At 49.7% G+C, this 23,875-nt stretch overlaps 1 protein-coding gene across 5 annotated transcripts in view; it reads left to right on the forward strand.

The window, feature by feature from the left end:
• DGKD (diacylglycerol kinase delta) overlaps nucleotides 1–23,875 on the forward strand; it is a 111,159-nt gene that overhangs the window by 43,406 nt on the left and 43,878 nt on the right. Inside the window, exon 1 of one of the 5 annotated variants that reach the window (XM_025289178.3) lies at nucleotides 22,413–22,558. The exons of the other annotated variants lie outside the window; for them this stretch is intronic. The gene's annotated coding sequence lies outside the window, so the exon portion shown is untranslated. Of the gene's footprint in view, nucleotides 1–22,412; nucleotides 22,559–23,875 lie in introns of those variants that run through there. 5 annotated transcript variants of the gene reach the window in all.

The following is a 23,875-nucleotide window of genomic DNA, read 5'->3' on the forward strand; positions in this document are numbered from 1 at the left end:
AAAAGGAAAGATCACTCATTATGAAATGTGAGAAATGTTAGATCCCATTTACTTGAAGGATAATGTATTTAGTATAGGGACTAAAATTTGGTCTTTATTGCAACTTAGGAAATTTGTTGCTCAGTCTTCTTAGGACCTTTTATCACTTGATCTCCCACAGACTGATAATGAGGAGCTCATCTCTTTCAGGACAGTTACATTCATCCTTTTGTTCTCATATTTCTAACAGTTCTCACCTGCTCTATTTTTGAAGTTCTTTTAAGCACGTAAGTAAATGTTAATATCCTCATTACTGAGTAGTCATCTATTAATAAAGTCATATCTTTTTTTTATAGTGATTAATCTTTGCCATGACCTGTTCTCTGATATTGATACTGCCATACTTTCTTTCCTTTGTTCACAGCTTAATTGACATACTTGCTTCCCTCTTCCCTCTTCTTGTTACCTTTATATTTCCTGGTTATTTTAGATTTAATCTTTGTAGACAGTAGATTGTTGGAATTTGTTTTAGTTCAGTATGGAACAGTCTGCTAGCAGTGGTGAGCATGAGGCGTTTTCTGGTTGTCAGGGTTTTTGCATGTCTGACTGCTGTGTTTTCGTGCCTGACTGTGTTGTGAGTTAATGCTTTCTTGGTACCTCTCTTCTGTTTTGCATTTTTGTGAGTGGTATGTGCACCATTTACCTTTGTTTTTGGTAATGATTTGTGCTGAAGTTTTCCTTTTTATTTTTTACACATTCGCAGCACACAGATTTCCTCATGATGTCTCTGGTTATAGCCAGCCCACAATGGTGACATCATTTTTTGGTCAAGCTTTGTATCAGACAGTGCTTAGCCACATAGCGCATGCTACTCAGTGCTTTGTTTCCCCAGCTACTCAGTTGTTCCTTTCAAACTAAGAAATTGAGAAAGGACTGAAGAACAAGGAAGTAAAATAATGGAAAGTGCTCTGCTTTCCACCAAGGAGCCAGAACACAGTATTTCTCATCGGATGCCTCCCAACAGCACACTGTTCTCTCTGTTGCTGGTGTTGCAGGGGAGGCATCAGAAACTAGCCTTCATGTTGTTTCCATCTTTGAAGATATCTGTACCTTTCTGTTTGAAATCTTGTAGGATTCTCTCTTTGTCTTGAGCACTATTGTTTTTTGCTCACAAATTTGTCTTGATATGTAGAACCTGCTGGTTTCCAGGCTCTGTTTTTGGTTTTCCAACTTTGAAAAATGATCTTTTCTCTGTACTTCTGGTTCATGTGCTTTGTCTTGTTCTTTGGGAGTTCTGCACGTTCATTCATTCACTGTTTGAACGTCGTTCTGTGCAGGGTCCCTGGGACCACGTACGGTGCTCAGTGGCAGATTTCAGTGGTGAGCAGAAACGGAGAAGGGCTGTTTGTCACCAAGCTTGTGTTCAAGGGGCTCAGTGGCTCACAGGGAGGTCTAATTACAGGCCGAGACTGGCAACACGTATGGAAGTAAGGCTGCGTGGGAAGTATGATAAGCCGGGTCCCCGCTGGTCTGGCAGAATGGTGGGGAAGACTGCCCCTGAGGAGGTGATGTTTTAACTGAGACTTGAAGAGTGATTAGTGGAAAGTCAACTGAACTGAACTGAGTGTGTGAGTTTGTGCTCGTGTGTCAGACTTGTGCCTGTAGGCACTTTGGAATGGATTAGGTCCAGGGCCTAGCATGTGCGAAGGTCGTGCAGTGGGGGCTGCAGTTCAGACTGTACGGAGAGGTGAAGGAAGAGCCGTGTGGCCTGCTGAGGCCTGGGGGAGAGAGACCACAGGTGCGGAATGGGTTTGGGACATAGTCCTTCAGCCTGTCCATTGTATAGTTCCTCTTGGCAAGAGTCCCAGATTTGCAGTATTGGAATGATTTGCTCTGGCTGCCAGGTGGAAGAGGAAGAGGAAGGACAGGCCTCTGGTTCAGAGGATAGAGGGTGGAGAGTGGGCAGTGACATGGGTGCCCTCAGCTTGGCCCAGGGCGAGATGGCTGAGGTGTCAAGCGCTCCACCTCCGAGCAGCAGGCTGGGTAAATGAGTTGCAGGGTCCAGCAGGGACCAGGGGCCTCGGGGTCATGCAGGGGTGCGTGCATACGCGCTTTATCTTCCATGTCTGTCATGCTTTTCTGCATTGGTTTAATTTGTTTTCTCTAATTCTGCTTTTCAAATTGTATAATTTGATACAAATTTAATTGCATTTCTTAGTGCTTCTACATGTGATTTTCACCCCTGTTCCAGCATAGCTTTTCTGTTCTTTTTACCTCGTTTTTATCTTGACTTATTCTTGTTTGATAGAGAAAGTATTTTAAAGCGCTTTCTGTCTAACCTCGTCTTTGTCGTGCCGTGGGGGGAGAGTGCCCTTTGAGCACCTGCATCTGCTTTTGGATATCCAGATGTTTTCATTGACTTCAAATGTCCCCCCTCTCCGATCTAGCCATCTCTGATTTCTCTCAAGTGATTTTAGTTGTCTTCAAGTCCTGGATGGCTTCTTTTATAATCTTCCCGCAGTAGCCTGGAGCTGTGGAGCGTTCCAGGAGTTGTGGGGCAGTTAGAGTTTAGTGCTTTTGTTTCCTTTTTTCTTCAAGTCAGTGTTCCACCATTGGGTTCTACCTGAGTTTTGTTTTAATAAACATTTGATGGAATGTCACCACCTCCTTTGAAGTCATTTGAAGTTTGGAAAGCAACAGAAACAAAGCAGTGGGGCACCGGGAGACGCTGGCCTCACCCCGCCCCGCCCCCACCGTCCCTCCCCGGAGTCGCTGCTCTGAGTCCACGTGCTTTTGTTTCTTTTGTTAAAAGCTGTAACATAACGCCATATGTGAGCAAGGGATTTTTGTCTGGTTTGTCCACTGCTGACACACAGTAGGTGCCCACAGTTATATGTCAGAGTGACTCGCTCCAGGGTGGTCGGCCTGTTCACTCACTGACACACAGTAGGTATCCGTGTCAGAGTGACTCGCTCCAGGGTGCTTGGCCCTGTTTGCTCACCGACACACAGTAGGCGTTTGTAGTCATATATCAGAGTGACTCGCTCCAGGGTGGTTGGCCCTGTTCCCTCACTGACACACAGTAGGTGCTCACAGTTATATGTCAGAGCGAGTCGCTCCAGGGTGGTCAGCTCTGTTTGCCCTCTGATTTCACCTGAGAGCCCTGTGTGGACAGGCGCTGGTGTCAGTGAGAGCTTCCTTCACGCTCGGAACAGTCCCGGATGAGCGGCAGGTGCTGGGCAGTCAGGACCAGAGGCCAAGGAGTAAACAGCTTGGGCTGTAGCTGGTGTCAGGAGGCCTTCCTGTGGGGGACCGTGGCTGGGGGGACGTGCGGAGACCCGAGGCTGAGGGGGCCTTGGGCAGCAGCATCAGGGGTCTGGGGTCAGAGCGGTTCCTGCCAGAGGAAGCCGAGCCTGGGAGGGTGGCAAGGCGGCAAGGGCAGAGGCGAAGCGTGTTCCAGGCCGTGGTGGACCCTTTGCCATGTGTATTGCGAGCCAGTAAGATCTGTAAAACTAGTGGGTTTTGTCATGGCTGCTGCAGCCATGCTGAAGGGGGGGGGACAGGGTGGGCGTGAGGAGGTCAGACAGGCGGTCTCTTCTGTGGCTGGTGAGGGAGGTGGATGTGGACCCGGGCCTGTCAGGCAGAGGAATTCGACCCTGGTCTCCTTGTTGCCGGCACCGCTCTTGGTCCTGCATGGTTTAGGAACAGTATGGAAGGAGATGGGCCCTGAGCCATCAGTGATGGATGCTTGGTGGCGAGTGCCCTGCCCGGCCTGACGGCCACGTGACGTATGCCTGCCTGCAGCCGCTCCACGCGCTCGCCCCTCACCAGGGCCGTGTGGCAGCTTCCATCCTTGGAATCGTCACCTCAGACACTGACTTCATTGTGCCTGCTGTCAGAGGCCCTGGCCCTCTGAGGGAGGCAGAGTCAGAGCCGAATTCAGTTTAGTGACGATTTTCTCAGGGCAGTAGGACAGAGGGCTGTCGTCTGAAGTGGACACAGGAGCTGCTGTTGGACGTGGGGGCAGGCGGACGGCCGACTGCAGGCGGGGGCATGCAGGCATCACGGGCTCCCCGCCTGGCGTCCCCCTCAGAGAGGGCGGCGTCTCCCCATGCCCACACCTCCGTCCGGGGCTGGCCGCCTACCTGCCGTGACCCCAGCACCGCCCACGGCTCTCTGGTGTGGCCGAGCGGTACCCCGAGTCCCAGGACTGGTGGGTGGGTGCTCTGGGTCCCTGCACGGTCTGGACTGGGCAGGTGTGGAGGCTGCTCACAGGGGAGAGCCAGGGCCCGCGCTGCAGGGAAGGCACCCGGGGCATCTGCCTGCGTGTGTGCTATAACATGGGCAGTTACGGTTTGCTTCATTTACTGGGGAGATTGAGTGCCATGTGGGATTTCCCGACTCCGGGGTCCTGGAGGAGGTGGGGACTCTGAATGTTGGGGGTCTGTGTTTCTGCCCCAGGTGTGAGACCCTAGACGGCAGGGCTGCGTTCAGTCCTTCCCTTATCTCCGAGAGCGCCCGCAGCGGGCCTGGCATGGGAGCCGGGCTCCCAGGGAGGTCCGGGGAGCAGGGCACGGGTGCCCGCTCAGCCTCGCACCTGCTGGCTGACCTTGGGCAGATCACACTCGGCTCCGCGCCTGGGGGTCCTCATCTGGGGAGTAGGGGTGATAGCAGAACCTGCTTGGGGGTGTCGTCAGGGTCAGATGAGTTAGCACAACATGATGAAAGTGGTTGTTGCTATCGACGATACGGCTGTAGAGCGTTTTCTTGGGTTTGGTGTCCTTGTGTTTCTCAAATGGAGCGTCTCTGAGCTGACTCCACATCTCGCTGGCCAGGACATGGGACAGTCTGTTCATTCCCACCAGGGTCACAGCAGTGGCCTCAGCGGAGGTGGACCTTGAAGAGGAAAGACGAGTTTTACTGGAATATATGTGAATATAGCACCATTAAAAAGAGGCATTTCCTGCCTGTTTCTGACAGCACTGTGAGTCCTCTGGTGCTGCCTTGTTTCTTATCTGCCGTGTCCAGGGGGCCTGGTGCTCTGGTCCCTCCCAGCCTCGCCCCAGCACGGACCTGCCTCTGGTGGGCAGGGAACACCCTGTGCATGGCCGCCTGCCTGCCCTAGTGTCTCTGGGGCCCCTCTGCCTGCGGCCCTCTCCCTGAACTCCCCTGGCAGACCCACTGCACCCCTCAGAAGTAGGGCGCAGGCACCCTCTTCCACGAGACCTTCTTGTTCACATTGTGGGCAGAGGGAGCACGTAGCCGCCTCCACTCCCTCGGGGCGGGCATGCTCGAGCACCCTTTAGAGCTTCAGAAAAGATCTGGGCATCTTCCCCGGAGAGTCTGCTGCTGACTTACAAGTGGGTGATTTTTCCAAACTTTGCCCAACTTTATGGGGCAGCTGGACTGAGGACTCGCAGTCCTGTGACAGTGAGTGGAGCACTGCTCACCGGCGGTCACGGCCTCTGCGTCTAGACCTGAGGCCGGGGCTGCCTTTCACAGCTTGCTGTCCCCGAGCAAGGCTCACGCCTGCTGTGTGCTCGGGAATGTGGTTCTCTTGGTCCTTTCTGTTAGCGAGGATGTTGAATTGTTTCTTCTTTGCAACCCCCCCCCCCACCCCCACCCCACCGCCCCGGAACAAATGTCCATTATTGCAGATGGCCCCGTGGGCCAGCCCCGCTTGGTTCCCGTTACCCACTTACAGGGAGGTGGGAGCGACGGGACCTCGGGGCTCCCGAGCTGGGGCTTTTGGACTCTGGTTGGTGAGCAGCTTTGTGAGTGGGCGGCTTCCTTTGCCGTGTGGGCATTTCCAGGTTTGACAGCTTGAAAACTTTTTATTTACCCTTGCAGAATATAGATATATAACTGGACAAGTCAGGCTTTACCCTGGCAACCTGATTTCTGAAATCAAATAAAAATCAATTGGAAAAGGCGCATGTTTTCACAAAGACTTGTCTTCCCTCATTCAGCGGTCCTTGTGGCAAACTCTCCTGGGTGTCTGAGGGTGGACGGAGGTGGAAACATGCTTTCTCTGTGCTTAGAGCCAGCTTCCAGGCTGTTGGATGTGAACAGACTCGTGACTGTGCCCTGTGACAGGTGTCACACAGAGCAGGGTCCCCAGGGCAGTGCGAGAGGAGAAGAAACAGCTCAGGCACCTGCCTGGGGAGTGGAAGCTTTTACTGCGGAGGGGCTGTGTGAGCGGGCCTAGGGGCGGGGCCACTTAAAGTGTTGATTACTTTTTTAAAATATTCTTTTAATTTTTCCACCTATGCTGGCCTTAGTTGCAGCCTGTGGGATCTCGTTCTCTGACCAGGGATCGAGCCCAGGTCCCCTGCACTGGGGGCGCAGAGTCTTAGCCACTACCAGGGAAGTCCGTCTTAAAAGTGTTTAAGTCGTAATGATGATTTTAAAGGAAATTTAAAGTGGAGAAAAAAAGATCCTGCAGTAGCTCAGCAGCGGCTTTCTTCTTTCACGTCTCCTTCAGACTTCTTCACAGGTAGACGTTTCATCTTGCATATGTTATACACACGTCAGCGTATGTGTAATTTTATATTTTGGCTTCAGTTATTATTTCATCACATAAACGCTTCCACGTGATGAGCATCTCCGATGACCACCCCCTAGTTGTGGGTGTTTCATCGTGTAGACGAGTCATGGTTGATCAGTGTTATTCACTCCTGCAGTTTAGGGACGTAGAGCGGTTTCGGTTTCTCCTGGTACGGGTAATCTTAGTGCAGGCGTCTTCGGTCACAGGAGGGACCTTTGGAAAACGAGCATGGTCTCCCCTGTGGAGCAGCTCCGTGTGGAGTCCCTGTGCCCGAGAGGGGGCAGGTGTTCCTGAAGGTGGCCTCCGCTCCTCTGTGGGGCCTTTCTCACCTCTGTTGCCTGACCTGAGGCTGAGAAGATAAAACTTCCTCTGCTCTGTGTGATTCTGGTGTGGTCCGGGTTTACAGGTTCATTTTTGAGCAAGAGGACTTCTGTATTTCAGCTTCTGCTTAGCTGACCTTATTTTAGATGGCTCATCACTGAAACTTTCCTGTATCCCGAACCCGCAGAGTCTCCGGTGAGTGTGCCGTGTGCCTGTAGTGAAGGATGGGAGGAGACTGGGCTGGGTTTGATGACAACAGATTGGGGGAACCCAGACAGACTGGGGGAACCCTGGTGTCAGAGACCGGGCTGGCAGAGGAGGATACACGAGCAGAAAGTTGGGACCATGAGCTCTGCAGGCGGCACAGCCTGGAGAAGGGCAGTGGAGAAGTCGAGAACACACTGGTGTGACGGGTGAGGGATGGTTGGAGGAAGCAGATGGAGCTTGGGCAGAGGACAGGAAGAAAGAAGGGAATGCTTGTTGGCATGATGTAGGAACAGAGTGAAGGGAAGGACACACTCAATTTATTCTTAAATTTCAGGAAGATGGATTGGCCCAATAATGGTGATGGAAAATAAAGAGAGTTTTTGGTATAAGTTGAATGAGAATTAAATTTAGGATACACGTGTTTAGAGGGCTGTTTCTGCTTAACGCCATATACAGCACTGCATATGTGAAAGGGAGTATATGTTTAATTCTTAGTAGTTAATGTTTAGAAAATCATAAAGGTACATTTTAGAAGTAGGTTTGGCTGCTCTGTTAGTTTCCCGGGGCTGCTATGACAAATTGCCACACGGCTTAGAACAACAGAAATTGACGCTCCCGTATTTCTGGAGGCCAGAAGTCTGAGATCAAGGCGTTGGCGGGGCCGTGGTCTTGGGGAGACTCTGTTCCCTGCCTTGTCTGGCTTCCAGCGGCTCCGGGTGTCCCTTGGCTAGTGAGGCATCACCCCCGTCTCTCCCTCCATCTTCGCAGGACTCTCTCTGCCTTCCACTGTGTCCTCCCTTCTGTCTCTTGGGAGGACAGTTGTGACTGGAGTTAGGACCACCCAGATAACTCAGGGTGATTCCACCCTAAGAATCCTGATTATGTTTACAAAGACTCTTTTTTCCAAGTTAGCTCACAGTCACAGGTTCTGGGGATTAGAACATGGACATATTCTTTTGGAGGCCACTTTTCAACAAAGGTCTGTCTAGTCAAGGCTATGGTTTTTCCAGTGGTCATGTATGGATGCGAGAGTTGGACTGTGAAGAAAGCTGAGTGCCGAAGAATTGATGCTTTTGAACTGTGGTTTTGGAGAAGACTCTTGAGAGTCCTTTGGACTGCAAGGAGATCCAACCAGTCCATCCTAAAGGAGATCAGTCCTGGATGTTCATTGGAAGGAATGATGCTAAAGCTGAAACTCCAATATTTTGGCCACCTCATGCGAAGAATTGACTCATTGGAAAAGACTCTGATGCTGGGAGGGATGGGGGGCAGGAGGAGAAGGGGACGACAGAGGATGAGATGGCTGGATGGCATCACTGACTCGATGCACATGAATTTGAGTGAACTCCTGGAGTTGGTGATGAACAGGGAGGCCTAGAGTGCTGCGATTCATGGGGGCGCAAAGAGTTGGACACGACTGAACAATTGAACTGAACTGATTCAACTCAGTCCATCCACTTGTTAAAAGACAAGTTGTCAAAGTAAGAATGGTGTGAGCGTGTGAAGTTTTATTCTCCTGAACAAGAGGAGGCAGGCCTTGATCAGCATGTGGTTGCACAGTGTCATCTGGGTCCCTCCAGAAATCGATGCTCCTGGTCCAAGATGACTGCTGGAGAACCAGTCATCCCCGTAACTCCTTTTGGGTGATGGGGGAGAGAAGACAGCATGCTGCTGGCAGAGGTTTTTTTACCGTGGTTCATGGACCTTGCTCCCCACAGGGGTCTGTGGATTTGACTGTTTGATTAAAGTTGATTTTCATTGCAATGGTATTTCATTTTCTACATCCAGAGACATTCTGAGAAGTCTCCATAGGCTTTTCCAGACTGCCAGAAGAGTCCATGGGACAAAAAAGACATTCCAGGTTTCAGTATAATTTCAGGAGAAATTGAATGAGAATTGCATTTAGGATATACATGTTTAAGAGGGCTGCTGCTCTGCAAAATACCATGTTGAGATTTCATGTGATTTCCGAAAAGCATGACCTGGGCCTTCTGTTTAGTCATATGGCTACAGCATATGGCCATTGGCACAGGGATCCAGCGGGCTTCACTCACAGTGTCATCCTGCCTGAAATGACCGTGCCAGAGTTACCACATCAAACATAGGGAGGGGTGATTTTACATGTCTGTATTTATAGCTTCCTTCCCCCACAGTACTCTTGGTGAAATGTTTTATGGTATTTTGTGTGGTGTATTATGAAGGTGTTCTCCTTTTTTAGCTCTATGACATAAGGCAAGATACTGCTGAGACTCAGTTTTCTCATCTGTGAAATGGGGGTAATGCTATAATAGAATCCATGTCATTGGGATGGCAAAAAAGTGTTCTCTAAGTGTTCCTAGTTTTTATCTCCACCACCATTCATCACTACTAGTAGGAAAGTAATAGGGTTCAACTTGCCAACACTTAGCAGCTATTTTGATTTATTCAAATCCCAAAGAATTTCAGATGAGGTTAATTTTATAGGCAGTGTTAAAAATAGCATCTGCAACTGAAGAGTAGGTATCAGGAAAGAATTATCCTTAAGATTAGCAGGCAAATAACTAATAAAAACAGGAAAAATAGAATGTAAAGAGAAAACAAATGTAATTAAAGCTATAAGATTTATGTTGTTGTTGTTGAGTCATCTAGTCGTGTCTGACGCTTTGCAGCCCCATGGACTGCGGCATGCCAGGCCTCCCTGTCCCTCACCATCTCCTGGAGTTTGGCCAAGTTCTTGTCCATTGCATCGGTGATGCCGTCCAGCCATACCTTTATTTAATTATCTTATTTTACATTAACATTTGGTTTTCCTTTATATTTTACTTTTCATTTTTTAATTAGTTATAACCTGGTAACCCTATAACCAGCTGCTGCTGGTGGTAAAGAACCCGCCTACCAATGCAGGAGATGTAAGAGACGGTTTCGGTCCCTAGGTCGGGAAGATCCCCTGAAGGAGGGCACGGCAACCGACTCCAGTATTCTTGCCTGGAGAATCCCATGGACAGACGAGCCTGCTGGGCTACTGTCTGTAGGGTCACACAGGGTCAGATATGACTGAAGCAACCTAGCACGCACACACGGTAACCCTAAATAAAAAAGAAGCTATATAATGGATTTATCTAGTCTTTTTAGTTATTTTATATCTCGTCTATTCGGCATTCGAGTCTGTTGAATGAATGGGAGTCCCTTTGTAGGCCTGTGTGGGGCCTATAAACCCCAGACCCGAGTCTCTCAGCTGTTCCCAGCAGATGTCAGCCTGTGGGGTGGTCAGGCGGTGCTCCTTTGGTGAGCAACCGTGACCTTTATCCGGATTTCAACATCAGTTTTCCTTTCCAGCTTGTTTGGAGCTCAGATATTTCCTGGGCAAAACCCCTACACCAGTCAGTTTGGCTCAGAGAGAGGAAAAGCTATATATATAATTGGCAGATTTCCTTGCATGGAAAAGCTCTTCCCAATTTCTGTGACTGCTGGCCTGGATCTGGGGTGGGAAGGTTGTGCTTGTGGGCCGGGGCTGTCCCATAAGTCCTGCAGAAGCCCTGCCAGACGGGAAGACCCGTGTGGGGACAGCGGCTCCTGCCGTCTTAGTGCACTGCCCTGCTCCCCGCCCGAACATGGAGCTCGGGAGACCCAGTCCTCCCGCCCTGGCTGTGTCGGCCATCAGCTGTGCGATCCCAGCTTCTCACACCTGTAGCCTCACTCTCCTGTTGGAAAAGCAGGGGCAGCTCAGTCTCACACCTCGGGGCGGTGGGTGGCAGCACCTGGCACGTAGTAGGTGCTTAGTGAATAAAGTGCCTCTGATTGTTAGAACATGCTTTGGACGGTGGAGCAGGGCTAGGAGAACAGCTGCAGGCGGAAGCTACTCTGGTGAGCCCCGTGCTTTATAATCCACTCTGTGTTCTCAGTTTCAAGAAGCAGGAAGAAGCGGCTTTGAGCCAAATTGGTGGCTGTGTGTTTGCTAAGTGTGGGGTTTTGCTGAAGGCAGCACCTGCTCTGTGACACCGATGGTCCAGGGAGCTGGGCGCCCCACGTGGGGCTCAGCGCTTAGTTCTTACAGCGACACCGATGGTCCAGGGAGCTGGGCGCCCCACGTGGGGCTCAGCGCTTAGTTCTTACAGCTGCTCCAAGCGGGCACCAAGAAAGAACACTGTCTTCTGGAAGCCTGGCTGGTGAGTGCTGGAACTAATTGTGGTGTCTGTCAAGTATATTTAGAATTGAGGGTGGGAGCGGACGCTGTTACTTGCCTGGGCTGTGTGTTATTATTGAGTAGGAGTTGCATTTATGAAATTTAAGCTGTTTTCACAATACTGTTGGGGTGTGTGTGGTGCATGTGTGGTATGTGTGTATGTATGCTTGTGTATATAGGTGTGTGTTCATTGTTAACACTTCTGATTGTCTTTATTTACAAGTGACAGATGAAACAAAGAACAGTTGAGAGACTGTAGTTTGACTCTAGGTCTTTTGCAGAGAGTTCTTTGAGAAAAGAAATAGTGGAGAGGGTAACATAGATTGATTGGATTTTTCTTAGGTTATCCAAGAAATTAATAATTTTAGTCTTTCTTTACCTGATATTCTTTAGTAAATGTTCAGGTAAATGTCTAGGTTTTGTAAATATTTGGTAAATGTCCAAGGATATGATCAAGCCGAGTCCTGTATGTCTGTTTTTTTTTTTCTCGAAAGTTAGGAAAATGGTACATTCTGTAGGGTATAATTTTTTTTTTTTTAATCCTTCTTTTCTGTTCCAGAATAATCTGTTGTTTCAGAGCACATAGAGTAGTGGGATCTTTTTATTGTCTTGAAACAACTTTTTATCAAATTAAGAGAATTCCCTGCTTGGTGGTGGGGAGGCGGTGCTGGTTTTTGACTGAGTAACCCCTCCTCTTTCACAGACGAAGCACCTGGTTTGAAATGTAAACTCAAAAAGAAACACGTGATCCTGAACTGCTGTCCTAGTTCTTACAGGACGTTTAGCTAAACCTCAAGAGGCAGCCAGGAGCAGAGGGACTAGGGCAAGGCGGGGAACCGCCTTCGCTGAACCGCTTCAGGGCACACGGGCTCACCTCCACCCAGGCTGCAGTTGCGTTAGAAAAGCGGCAGGTGTCTGGGCACTGTCTGCTCTGCTTCTGAATTGTCCTCTGTCTGCAAAGGCCTAATCACGGCGACTCAGAGTGATTGGACATTTGGAAAATGGAAGTGGAGGCGGCTCCCTCCTCACCTTTGGAGGGGCTGAAGGGACACGGACCGTGAGGCAGGAACCTTGACATTGGTGCGGTCCCTGACACTGACTGGAAAAGAAGGGTCCGGGAGAGCTGACCCTTGAGGCTGTCGCCAGCTTGGCGCTCTGTCCTCTGAGGAGTGAGCTTTACAGATTACTATATGCACGAGGTTATCTAATCACACCAAGGAGTAGATTGGGTATTTGTTGTTCCCAAAGCTGTAAGTGCTGGCTTCCCTGTCACTGCCAGTTGACACACCCGGTTGTAGATGATTTAACAGCCGTTAATTATTTTTAGCACCCACTTTGATTTGCAGAAAATTTCCTGGCTTGGATGATGAACTCTGTGGTCATCTAGTCATTCAGAGAAAGGTTCACCCTGTCAAGTGCCCTGAGATATATCAACAATAAAACTTTTTATAGCTTAGTTGAGTCTTAATTGCTGTTCAATGAACTGCACTGTTTAAAGGGTACAGCTTGATGAGTTTGTTACGCACACACACACACACACACACACACACACCCCTGTTGAAAGTGGCAGCACAGGATAACAAACGTTTCCATCCCCCTGAAAGTTTCCTTAATTGAATAATGACATTTTATGTGTGTATATATATATATATATCCCCCCCCCCCCCCCCTTACTGTCTGGCTTCTTTGGCTTGGTTAACATAACAATTTTGAGGTTTTCCATGTTGGGTGTATCATAATTTGTACCCCCGATTTGTTGATCTGTTTACCTGTGGTGGCCGTTCGAGCACATTCCAGCTTGGAGGTATTGCGATCAAAGCTGCTGCGGGCATTAATATACAAGTCTTTGTGTGGACTTGTATTTTCATTTTCCTTGGGTAAATGCCTAAGTATCAAAATTGCTGGGTCGTATAGTAGGTGTTACGTTTCCTGAGTGCTTGGAATGTCACATTCTCGCCAGCAGTGCCTGAGGGTTGCAGTTGCCCCACGCCTCTCCAGCTCTTGGTGTGCTCGTGTTTTTGTTTTACATGTGCTAATAGATGCATAGTAGTATCTCACTGTGGTTTTAGTTTGTCTTCCCCTGATGACAGATGATGTCGGCATGTGTTTATAGACTATTTGTATGTCTTTTTGTGAAATGTGTGGTAGAATCATCTGTCCATTTTTGCATTGACCTGTCTCATTATTGAGTTGTAAGAGCTCTTTATATATTCCAGATATTAGTTTGTGAGATATGTGTTGTGAATGCTTTTCCTGGTCATACTGCCTTTTTCTTAATAGCATCTTTAGAACAGTGGAGTCTTTTTGGTGAAATTGAGTTGATCAGTTTTTTTCTTTATGGTTCATTCTTGTGTCCTATCCAAGAAACCATTTTTTACCACGGCATTGCAAAGATTTTCTTCTGAAAGTTTTGCAGTTTTAGGTTTTACAGTTACGATTTATGGTTAAATTTTAAAATGTGAGGTAAAGAGTTGATGTTCATTTTTCGCCCATATGGATGTTCAGTTGTTCCAACTGCATTTGTTAAAGGGACTTTCCTTTCCACACTGAATTACCTTCACACCTTTGTCAAGTCAGTTGACTATATATTTGTAAATTTATCTCCAGATTTTCTATTCTGTTCCATTGATCTCTGTCTGCCCCATCCTAATTCTATACTTTATTTTATTACTATTACTTTACAGTAAGTGTTGAAATCAGGGCAAGCCCTCTTAACTCTTTTTCTTTCTTAAAATTGCTTTGGTTATTATAAAACCTTTGCATTTTTAATGTAAGTAAAAATTAACTGCTCAGTTTCTATTTTAAAAGGGCCTGCTGGAATCTTGACTGAGATTGCATTGAATCTGTAAGTTCATTTTGGAGAGAGTTCATGTCTTAATAACATTGAGTTTACCGATGAATGTCGTATGTCTTGGTATTTATTTAGATCATTGATTTCTCCCAGCAAAATTTTATAGTTTTCATTGTGGATACCTTTAATATCTTTTCTTAGATTAATTTCTATATAGTCTGTTTTTTGTGCCTATTAAATGAAATAGAAATAGTTTCCAGTTGTTTGCTGTAAACAATGGGTCTCGTGATCTTGGAAAATAATAGTTCTAGTAGTTACAAGGAGATCCAACCAGTCCATCCTAAAGGAGATCAGTCCTGGGTGTTCATTGGAAGGACTGATGCTGAAGCTGAAACTCCAATACTTTGGCCACCTCATGCGAAGAGTTGACTCATTGGAAAAGACTCTGATGCTGGGAGGGATTGGGGGCAAGAGGAGAAGGGGCCGACAGAGTATGAGATGGCTGGATGGCATCACCGACTCGATGGACATGAGTTTGCATGAACTCCAGGAGTTGGTGATGGACAGGGAGGCCTGGTGTGCTGTGATTCATGCGGTCGCAAAGAGTCAGACACGACTGAGCGACTGAACTGAACTGAGTTGTTTTGTAGATTCCCCAGAAGTCTCTGTATAAATAGTCATATCATCTACAGAGTGGGACAGCTTAACTTCTTTCTGTTCCAGGTGTCTTATATTTCTTCTTCTTGTCTCATTGCAGAAGTGTAGACTGCAAGTATAATGTTGAATAAAAGTAGTGAAAGTAGAAATCCTTTCCTTTCTTCCAGTATTAACAGCAGCTTAGCACTTCACCATTGAGTATGTTAGCTGTAGACTTTTTGTGGGTAGCCTTCATCAGCGTGAGGATTTTCTTGTTTGTTGAGGATTTTTATTATGAATGGGTGCTGAATTTTGTCAAATGCTTTTTTGGTATCTGTTGAAGTGATCATATGAATTTTCTTCTTCATTTTGTTAAAAAGACAAATGAAATTGATTTTCGAATGTTAAACCAACCTTGTATTCCTGACATAAACCCTATTTCCTCATGATATGTTGTCCTTTTACTTAACGATTAGATTCAGTTTGCTTTTATATTGTTAGGGACTTTTGGATCTAAGATATCCATGAGAGATCCTGATCTCTAATTTTTTTTTTTTTGGTCAAGTTTCGGCACTTAGAGTAAGCTGGTTTTATAAAACATTTTAGCTCGCATTATCAAACAGTGGGGATATTTGTTCCTGCCTCTTTTTCTGATCCAGTTTGGTGTTAGTGAAGTCACTCACTCGCGTCTGACTCTTTGCAAACCCCATGGACTGTAGCCTACCAGGCTCCTCCATGCATGGAATTTTCCAGGCAAGAGTACTGGAGTGGGTTGCTATTTCCTCCTTTAGGGGATCTTCCGGACCCAGGGATCGAATCCAGTTCTCCCGCATTGCAGGCAGACGCTTTACCATCTGAGCCACCAGGGAAGCCCACTTCTTTCTTAATTTTTTGCTGGAATTCACCAGTGAAACTCAGTATGGATTTTTCTATTTGGGAAGGTTTTTGATTAATAACTTGAAAAATTTGATAATAAATTGTTAAATGGACACAGGCCCTTCAGACTTTTGTGTTTCTTGTCTCCATCGACAGCGTCCTCACTCCTTCCTCCCAGGGTTTTCTCTGTATTGGAGGGAGGGGTGTGAACTCCTTGAGATGGGGGGTGTCCTGGGCTTGCTGACTGTCTCCATTCCAGCCCCCTGAGTCATGCTGACACCAAGTAGGTGTTCCGGAAGTATCTGTTGGGTTGATCAGTTTGTTGTTGGCCCTGTCTCCATCCCTCGACATCTCTGGGAATCTCCTCCTCCATCCGCGTGGGACTGTGTCACAGCTGTGTCATGACAGAGGGAGGTGGCTCCCGAGTCAGGCCAGCTGGCTTCGGCCGACCCTCATGCCTTGCCCTCCCGCGACGGCTGTCCACTGCCCTGGTAGGCAGACCCTCTGAGTCAGGTCTTGCAGAGGGAAGAACTATCTTCAGCCTTTTTCTTTTTTTTTAAATGTTAAATCCCGTGGTTGGGATTATGTCTTTTCATTTTTTTTTATATACTTGAAATACCAGAGGAATACAGAAAACTTGGTCAGAGGACAGGGGTGAACTGTTAAAGCTAGGAGGGGTGTGGTTATTGGTGAGGGGCGTTATCCCGAAAGCCACCTTGTCTGTGGGTTACCTGCCTGGCTGGGATGCGCCCGAGATGCCCTTCCGTGGACTGCCTCCCAGCGAGAGCTGTGCACCCCAGTGCAGGCCGTCAGGCAGGGCGTGCGAGGAGGCAGGAGATCGGCCTGGGCCTCTCTGAGGGGGCGTGTGTCCTCCATTCAGGTCCCTGGCATCCGGGAGGGGGCTGGTGCCCACTCCCTGCCTGTGTGCACCTGCAGTGCAGCTGCAGGTGTGGGTGTGGGAGCCAGGGCTCCCCCAGCGCCGGGAGCTGAGAACAGCCGCTGTGCTTCTCAGGGGCCAGTCTCCTTCCTGGCGCAAGCCGGACGGAAGCAGCCTCCCGTGGTAATTAAAGCGCCGGGTCCATGTGCCAGCACACAGATCCCCCAGACCCTGAGGTCGGGCAGGCACTCCTTCCCTCCCTCCAGGAGGGTGCTCCATGGGCCACAGTTGCCCTGGACACAGTGTGTGGCCATCTGTCTTATGGGTATGTCTCAACTGGCCCTGGCTCTGCCTCCTACTAGCTGTGTGGCCCTGGGGAGCCACCCGCCCCCTCTGGGCAGCCATCCCCCACGTGAGACATGGAGTTAGAACTGATGGCTATCCAGTCATGCGCACCCCACCTTCCGGCCAAACCCAAGCAGGACCACGTGACGACTGAGCTGCGGACACAGCAGCTCAGATCCAGCCATCCCCATCTCATCTCCTCCTCCAGCCTGCTTCACACCTTCAGACCTGAAACCTTCACATGGTGGTGGTCGCTTCTTTAACGCAGTGTTAGCATGTCTGAAGATGTTTTCCTTAGACTCAGTTTTGGGGGGAGGAGTTACCACCCCTTTCGTTGCCTGGTGGGTAGTGGTGAGGCCCTCTCCCCAGGGTGGGGGGGGGGTGGGGTTGGGGAGGGGCTGGAAGGACTTGTTCCTGCTAGCCTAGTGCTTTGCCAGGAGCAAGACCGAAGAGCAGTCAGCGTGAGGTGTCATCTTTTCCCCAGGCTCTTTAGCCCCCAGACTGAGTCTCGGCGAGGTTGGAGAGCCTGGGGGACCTCAGGCCACAGTGGGGACTGCATTGAGAGAGTCCACGTGTGGCAGGGGAGGATGCGTTGGAGGAGTCATGTGGACATATGTATTGTTTTTTTTATTTGTTTCTTTTTTAAAGATTTATTTATTTATATTTATCTGTTTTCGGCTGTGCTGGGTCCTTCTTGCTCCACGCGGCCTTCCCCACTTGGGGCGCACAGGGCTGCCCTGGAGTTGCGGTGCGCAGGCTTCTCCTTGCAGAGCAGCTGGACAGCCATCTGTTCCAGCCCCTGTCACATGTGGGGGACGGCTGCCCAGGGCCACACAGCCTGCAGGCGCAGAGCCGGGCTCGAGGGCTCCAGTCGGTGTGGCGCATGGGCTCCGTGGTTGTGGCCCACCAGCTTAGTTGCTTCGCGGCAGGTGGGTCTTCCTGGACCAGGGGTCAAACCCGTGTCCCCTGCCCTGGCAGGCAGGTTCGGCGCCACCAGGGGAGCCCCGCACAAATGTGTAGTGTTGTGGTGGTTTTCGCTTTGTAAGTTTTTCATCCTAAATTGCTTGTTAAGTTTGGGGACGCACACACAGTTTTCAGAGGTGGCCTTTCACGTTCGGGGAAGCGTTCCGTTCCGTCATCGTCTGTTGGATGAACACTACCTGCCAGGCTTTCTGGACTCCTCTGGGAACAGAGCCAGGACCCTCCCTGAAGGAACCAGAGTCAGAAAAGGGACAAGGTGAAAATTCCATCTTTTATGCAGCAAATTGCATTTGACACCGCCACACCAAATTCTTTTTTTTTTTTTTAAACCTGAAGTATAGTTGATTTATAACGTTTTGTTAGTTTCAGGTGTACAGCAAAAGTGGTTCGTTTATGCATATATACATATGCGTTCTTTTTCAGATCTTTGATCTCATAGGCTGTTATAGGGTATTCGATACAGTTCCCTGAGCTGTATAGTTTGTCCCTGTTGCTCATCTGTTTATATTTAGTGAGTTCTCTTCATATTCCTCCTGAGCTATATGGAATGACATGTCTGAGTTCAGCAGCAGATTTCTCTGAAGGGCCTAGGACTTTAGGCCTTGCCAGCTGTTGGGTCTCTATGGCTGTCTGCCGCAGCCTGAGGCGTAAAGAGCAGGTGTGGCTGTGTTCTAATAAAACTTTATTTGAAGAACAGGAGGCAGGCTGCCCAGCCCCGGCTGATGTCTCATGTTTGGTCCGTGGTGCTGTTATTTCTTCCTTACTGTCCTCTGTTAAATCAGGCCTGCCGGATGCTGCTGCCGATTGAGTGGAGAGTCTTCAGTTCTTAACCAAGTAAAGCAGGTTCTTTACCTGGAGCACAAAGAAGGCTCAGTCGCCGTGCCTGGTTTTCTTCTCTGTGGGATGATGGATATGCCATCTTAATTCAGATCAGGTTTGGTGTGTTTAACTGAAAACCCAGGTGACAGTGGTTTAAATAAGGCAGAAGTTTGTTTTTCTCTTTTTGGAAAGCACAGTCAGATACCTGTGCAGGGGCTGCAGGGAGCAGGCGGGCAGAGGCTGCAGCTGTGTCATCCCCAGGAGCTTTCCCGGATGCTGCCCCAGCACATCAGCTTGTGCCTCTGTTGTGTCCGCAGCTCGGGGGCGTGTGCTCTGTTAGCCTGGAGCCGCCGGGAGCCGCTCAGTCCACTTGTGAGGGAGAACTGAAAATGCTAGTTGTGTAGGCAGCTAGTGATTTTTGTCCCAGATGTTGATTTTGTAGGAAAAAAAAGAAGCATAGATAATTTACAAAATACCTGTTTACTGTAGACACTTTGGAAAATAACAGAAGGAAAAGGAAAAAAACCTGAAATGTCAACTTCTAATTTTATGGGCTGTGTGTGTGTCCTGCCTTTTAAATATGTATTTTTTTTTTCTTTAACACAGAAGTGCAATACAAATATGCCCTTTTATAAATTTTTTGTAAACCTTGTTTATTTCCTTGGTGTTTTGTTTGTTTTCTGGCTGCATGGCATGCTGCCTGGTAGCTGGTCCGCAGTTTACTTAACGAACAGACAGCCTGAAATCAGCTCATCATCAGTCAAGGTGTGCACAAGACTTTGTCCCAAGGTCAGACCCCTGGTGACTCAGCAGATGAGGTGGTCTGACCTCAGGCCACTTTGCTCTTGGAAGTCTGACAGCCTGACTAGCTTGACCTTCGGTGATGAGGGAAGTGCGTGGCAGGCAGACCTTGGCCCGTAGAGGTTGCATATGAGTCCCCTCCCCTCCCCACCTGCCACACCCCTCCCCTCCCCACCCCTAGCCTCCCCTCCCCTCCGTAGTTGCTAGCTGTAAGCTTACTGTGGATGCACCTGAGTATATGCATATTTATCATCAAATAATCCCAGAGGACGAGATGGTTGGATAGCATCCCTGACGCAGTGGACATGAGTGTGAGCCAATTTCAGAAAATAGCAAAAGACAGGGAAGCCTGGCGTGCTGCAGCGCGTGGGGTTGCAAAGAATCCGACACCACTTAGCTACTGAACAGTGGCAGTCCCAAAGGAAACAGGTAAATTGTGCCAGGTTAGATTGCCCAGGTGTTCCCATTCCGCTCCCTCTATCCGCACAGCCCCTCAGGATCCGTTGCCAGGACCCTTTGCTTAGAGTTCATTATCACTTGGATGATAACAATTCTAGGTGTTTGAACTAATGACTTTTGAACTAACTCTTCCTCCTGTGTGGTGGCCAAGAGGGGGATGCAGTTGCGGTCCTTTCTGCTGTGGGGTGTTTCTCTAACAAACCGAGTACTGACCCCGCAGCAGAAAGCCCAGGCCACCGGCAGCAGGGCTCGGGAAGCTGGGAAGCGCGCGGCCCTGCGTGTGAGGCCTGCAGGTCTCTCTTCGGAGCCTGGCCCCCGTGCATCGTGCCGGCTCCTCTCTGTGCGTCGTGCAGGCTCCTCTCTGTGTGTTGTGCTGGCTCCTCGACGCAGCGGCAGCAGTTTGCCTGCACAAAGCGCCTTCACTGTTTTGGAAACATTAGGTTCTGCGTTGACTGTTGCAGTTCCTCCTGTGCTTTAAAGTCCGTCAGGAGTGTCTGCTGTGCTCTTAGTGCTCGGCTGCAGCACCGCATAGGTTCTGAGTGGTCCTCCCCAGCTCATCCTTTCCCAGGAGACGTAGTGTTTTTATTATGCACTTTTGCAGAATATGAGAATTTTCTGCAACTCAAATTTTGCATTATAGGAAAAATACCTGCAGTGCTTTACCAGTGCTGCGATCATTCTTTTATTCAGTTTTTTATGCAAATAACCCATTCTTTATAAATAAGCACACATAACCAAAACAAACAAAAAGCACTCAGTAGTCTTACCACTGAGATCATAGATGCAGACACCATTATGGAGACCTGTGGTTCTCAGACACAGGGGGCGCGGGGGGATTCAGGAGTCGGAGGAGAAGTTTGCCCACAGAAGGACATTCGGCAGTTGGAGCCGTTTTGGCTCATGACAGCGAGGAGTGGGGGGTGGTTGTTGAGGGTGTGCCCCTGGCGTGTCCGTGGATGCTCGTCAACACCCTGCAGCTCTGTGGAGTCCGTCCCTGCAACAAAGAAATATCGGGCCCAGGCTGTGCTGAGGTTCAGAGATGCTGATACAGACACAGATTTTAGGCATTTTTCTATGACTATGAGTACGTACACTTTTGGGGCTTCCCCTGGTGGCTCAATGGTCAAGAATCCACCTGCCAATGCAGGAGACACGGGTTGGATCCCTGGGTTGGGAAGATTCCCCTGGAGAAGGAGATGACAGCCCACTCCAATATTCTTGCCTGGGAAATCCCATTGACAGAGGAGCCTGGTGGGCTAAAACGTTGGACACAACTTAGTGACTTAACAACAACGACAGTGTATACTGAAAGTGGAATCAGTTATGCCTATTAATTTGTAACCTGCTTTTAACATTTGTTATATTATGAACATATCTGTTCATAACATAATGCATAAATATACCTTCTCACGGCCCCTTTTTGTTTATTTGTCTAGTATTTCATCGTCCTTTTAGAAACTGACTGAGTGGTGTTCCATTGTACGAAGTGTCCTGATTTATGTATTTCACCACTGCCCAGTTTTTGTTCGGAGTTTTCGGCTGTTTCTAATGTTCTTCTGTTGGAACCATGTTAGATCTTGTTGTTCTGTTTTTTGAGTTTTGCCCGCTGGTCTCCCGTTTCCTGCCTCTGGCGCTCTACCCCCACCCCTGGGTGCCCTCTGTGAGTGATGACACCCCTCCACCCGACAGCTCTCTGCCTCTGCCACCCTGCTCAGGGCTGCCACTAATCTCTAAGGTTTTCCTCACTTTGAACACATTCCACAGCCAGTGAGGCACTGCTGAAATACTGAATAGATGAGTAACTTGAAATAGTTTCATCAGATTTCAGTTTTAGGTATAACTTTTACATTTTGCTTCCCTTTACTTTTTGTTTCTTTTGAAAACTCAGCCTTCCGATAGGTGCCCTGTGCCTTGGCTCTGTGGCCCGCTTGGCTTTGCTGCCTGCCTGGGCGTCCCGTGTGGTCCCCTGGCCAGTGTCCTCAGGAGGGCCGGGAGGTGGGCCTGGCAGAAGGTGCTGGCTCTCACTGGATGCCGCGGGCCCCTGGGCAGGTTGAGTGGCAGTGGTGGTGGGGACCCCTCTGTGCCCCCCACGCTGCCCCAAGGCAGCTGCCCTGCACCCGCAAGGCAAGGTGCCGCTTCGGGGAGGAAGGGGTCCTGTCGGCGTCGGGCCAGTTCCTCTCCGGGGGCAGCGTGGGTGGGGACCTTGGGGGTCTGGGCTGGTGTCCCCACTGCTTTCCCTCAGCGCCCTCCCCACCCCCCCGGAGCTTGTTTGCGCCACGGTGTCTATTTTTGTGTTTCGTACGACACTGTGTGAGGAAGTCCGTTGTCGACGCACATCCCAGCTGTTGTGAATGGCCTGTGTCTCCGGGGGCTTCCAGGTGGGGATGTGTGTGTTGAGCCCAGCATCTCGGGTAACATCAGAACAGCAGGACGTGAGTAACAGGAAGTGACAGAGATGACCGAGTGCCCAGATGCTTATTCTCGGCCACCTTTCCCAGCCCTGCGGCCCGGGGAGCTATATTTAGCTGAGTATTTCCAGGTTCCTAATCCCGTGGACACGGCCCCTCTGCTCTTCTTTTGGTTGGTGGCTGAACTGCGTCGTGCTGATGGCTGCTCCCTGTCTCTGGTCTACTGCAATGACCCGCAGGTTCTTGCCCATCGGCTTTAGAACCTGAGTTTTGTTTTTTTGCTGAGCCACTTTGATTCTGACCCACTCTGAGCAGTTGGCAAACGTTCTGAAAGTTGAAAGAGCAGCAGGTGAGAGTTCCAGGAGTGGTGAGTGACAAGGCCGTGGGAAGCTGTGTGGGGAAAAAGTTAACAAGGATTTAAAGTGAAGTGGGATGAGTTGTAGGTTGTTGTCAGTACCTCTAGAGGGCTGGTTTGTGTCTTCTGTTTCTTAGAAGCGGAAGGCTGGGATTTTAAAAGCCCCGGGCTTGATGGTGTGACTTCACCCATGGGCTAGAAGCGCTCTCTGGTCACCCCCTGGCCAGGTTAGAAAGCCCGCAGATCAGATACACGTCTCTCTCGGTGATGAATTTCCATTGTCTGAATTTCCATTGTCGGAGCTTTGTCAGAGGAGAAACTTCATGCAGGTCCCCAAGCACCGAGGAGCCTCAGGCAGTCTGCCCGGGGGTGGGGAGCGGCGCCCAGTCCTCATTCCTAGGACCATAGGTGCGGGGGATTTTTGCCCAGTCATGTCTGATGGTGCTTCAGGCACGTGTTGACCAGGTGCCTACCTGGGCTGCTGGATGTCCCGCCATGTGCCCAGGGGTCTGCCCTGACTGTGCCATCACATGGGGGAGCAGCCGGGAAGCCAGCCCTTGGCGCTCATGGTCCCCTCACCTGCCCTGATCTGTGGCGGCCTTGGGATCAGTCCTTCCTGCTGGAGGACCACAGGAGACAGCTCCGGGCGCTGGCAGCAGTCACCGGGGGTGACCCTAAGGCTGGGAAGTCAAGCCTGTGGGGGACAGTGGCCCTCGGATGTCTCGGTCTGTCGTGACCGCCCTGCCCTGCGGCCCTCCGTCCACACCTCTCGTTCCTCTGTCCTGAGCTGAGGGAGCTGGCTTGTCCTTTGAGCAATAGGACGAGCTCCTCGGTGGCTCTGAGAACGCTCCCAAAGGAAGGTTCTGGGTCTGATGGGAGCTCCCGGTGGTTGGCGCGGGGTGTGCTGGGAGAGAAGTCGCTCTGCTGGGCTCCGAAAGCTTCCTTCTGAGCGGCCCTGCCAGCACCTCCCCCGTTCTCCCTTCATAAAGCGTCAACTTTATTTTCACACACTCAGCCAACTCTTTTAGGACTTGGATATCTACTCTGGGATGAGAGATTTGAGAGGCAAATTAGGAACAGTTGTGTCTGTCGTGAGACTCATGGCAGGCGCAGAGGCGCGGGTGTGTGACTGCCATGCGCGCCAAAGGGGGGCGTTCTGCGCGCCGAGCGAAGGAGTGCACGCCTGCCAAGCTCAGGCTCCCAGTGATGCCCGGGTTTTACCAGCAGAGTCCGTCTGCAGACATGGTTTCAGGCTGACCCATTCCCTTCTGTAAGGCCGAGCTATAACTCACAAGGCAAGCTGTAAATTTC

Source organism: Bubalus bubalis, chromosome 6, assembly GCF_019923935.1.
Source record: "Bubalus bubalis isolate 160015118507 breed Murrah chromosome 6, NDDB_SH_1, whole genome shotgun sequence".
Lineage (NCBI taxonomy): Eukaryota > Metazoa > Chordata > Mammalia > Artiodactyla > Bovidae > Bubalus > Bubalus bubalis.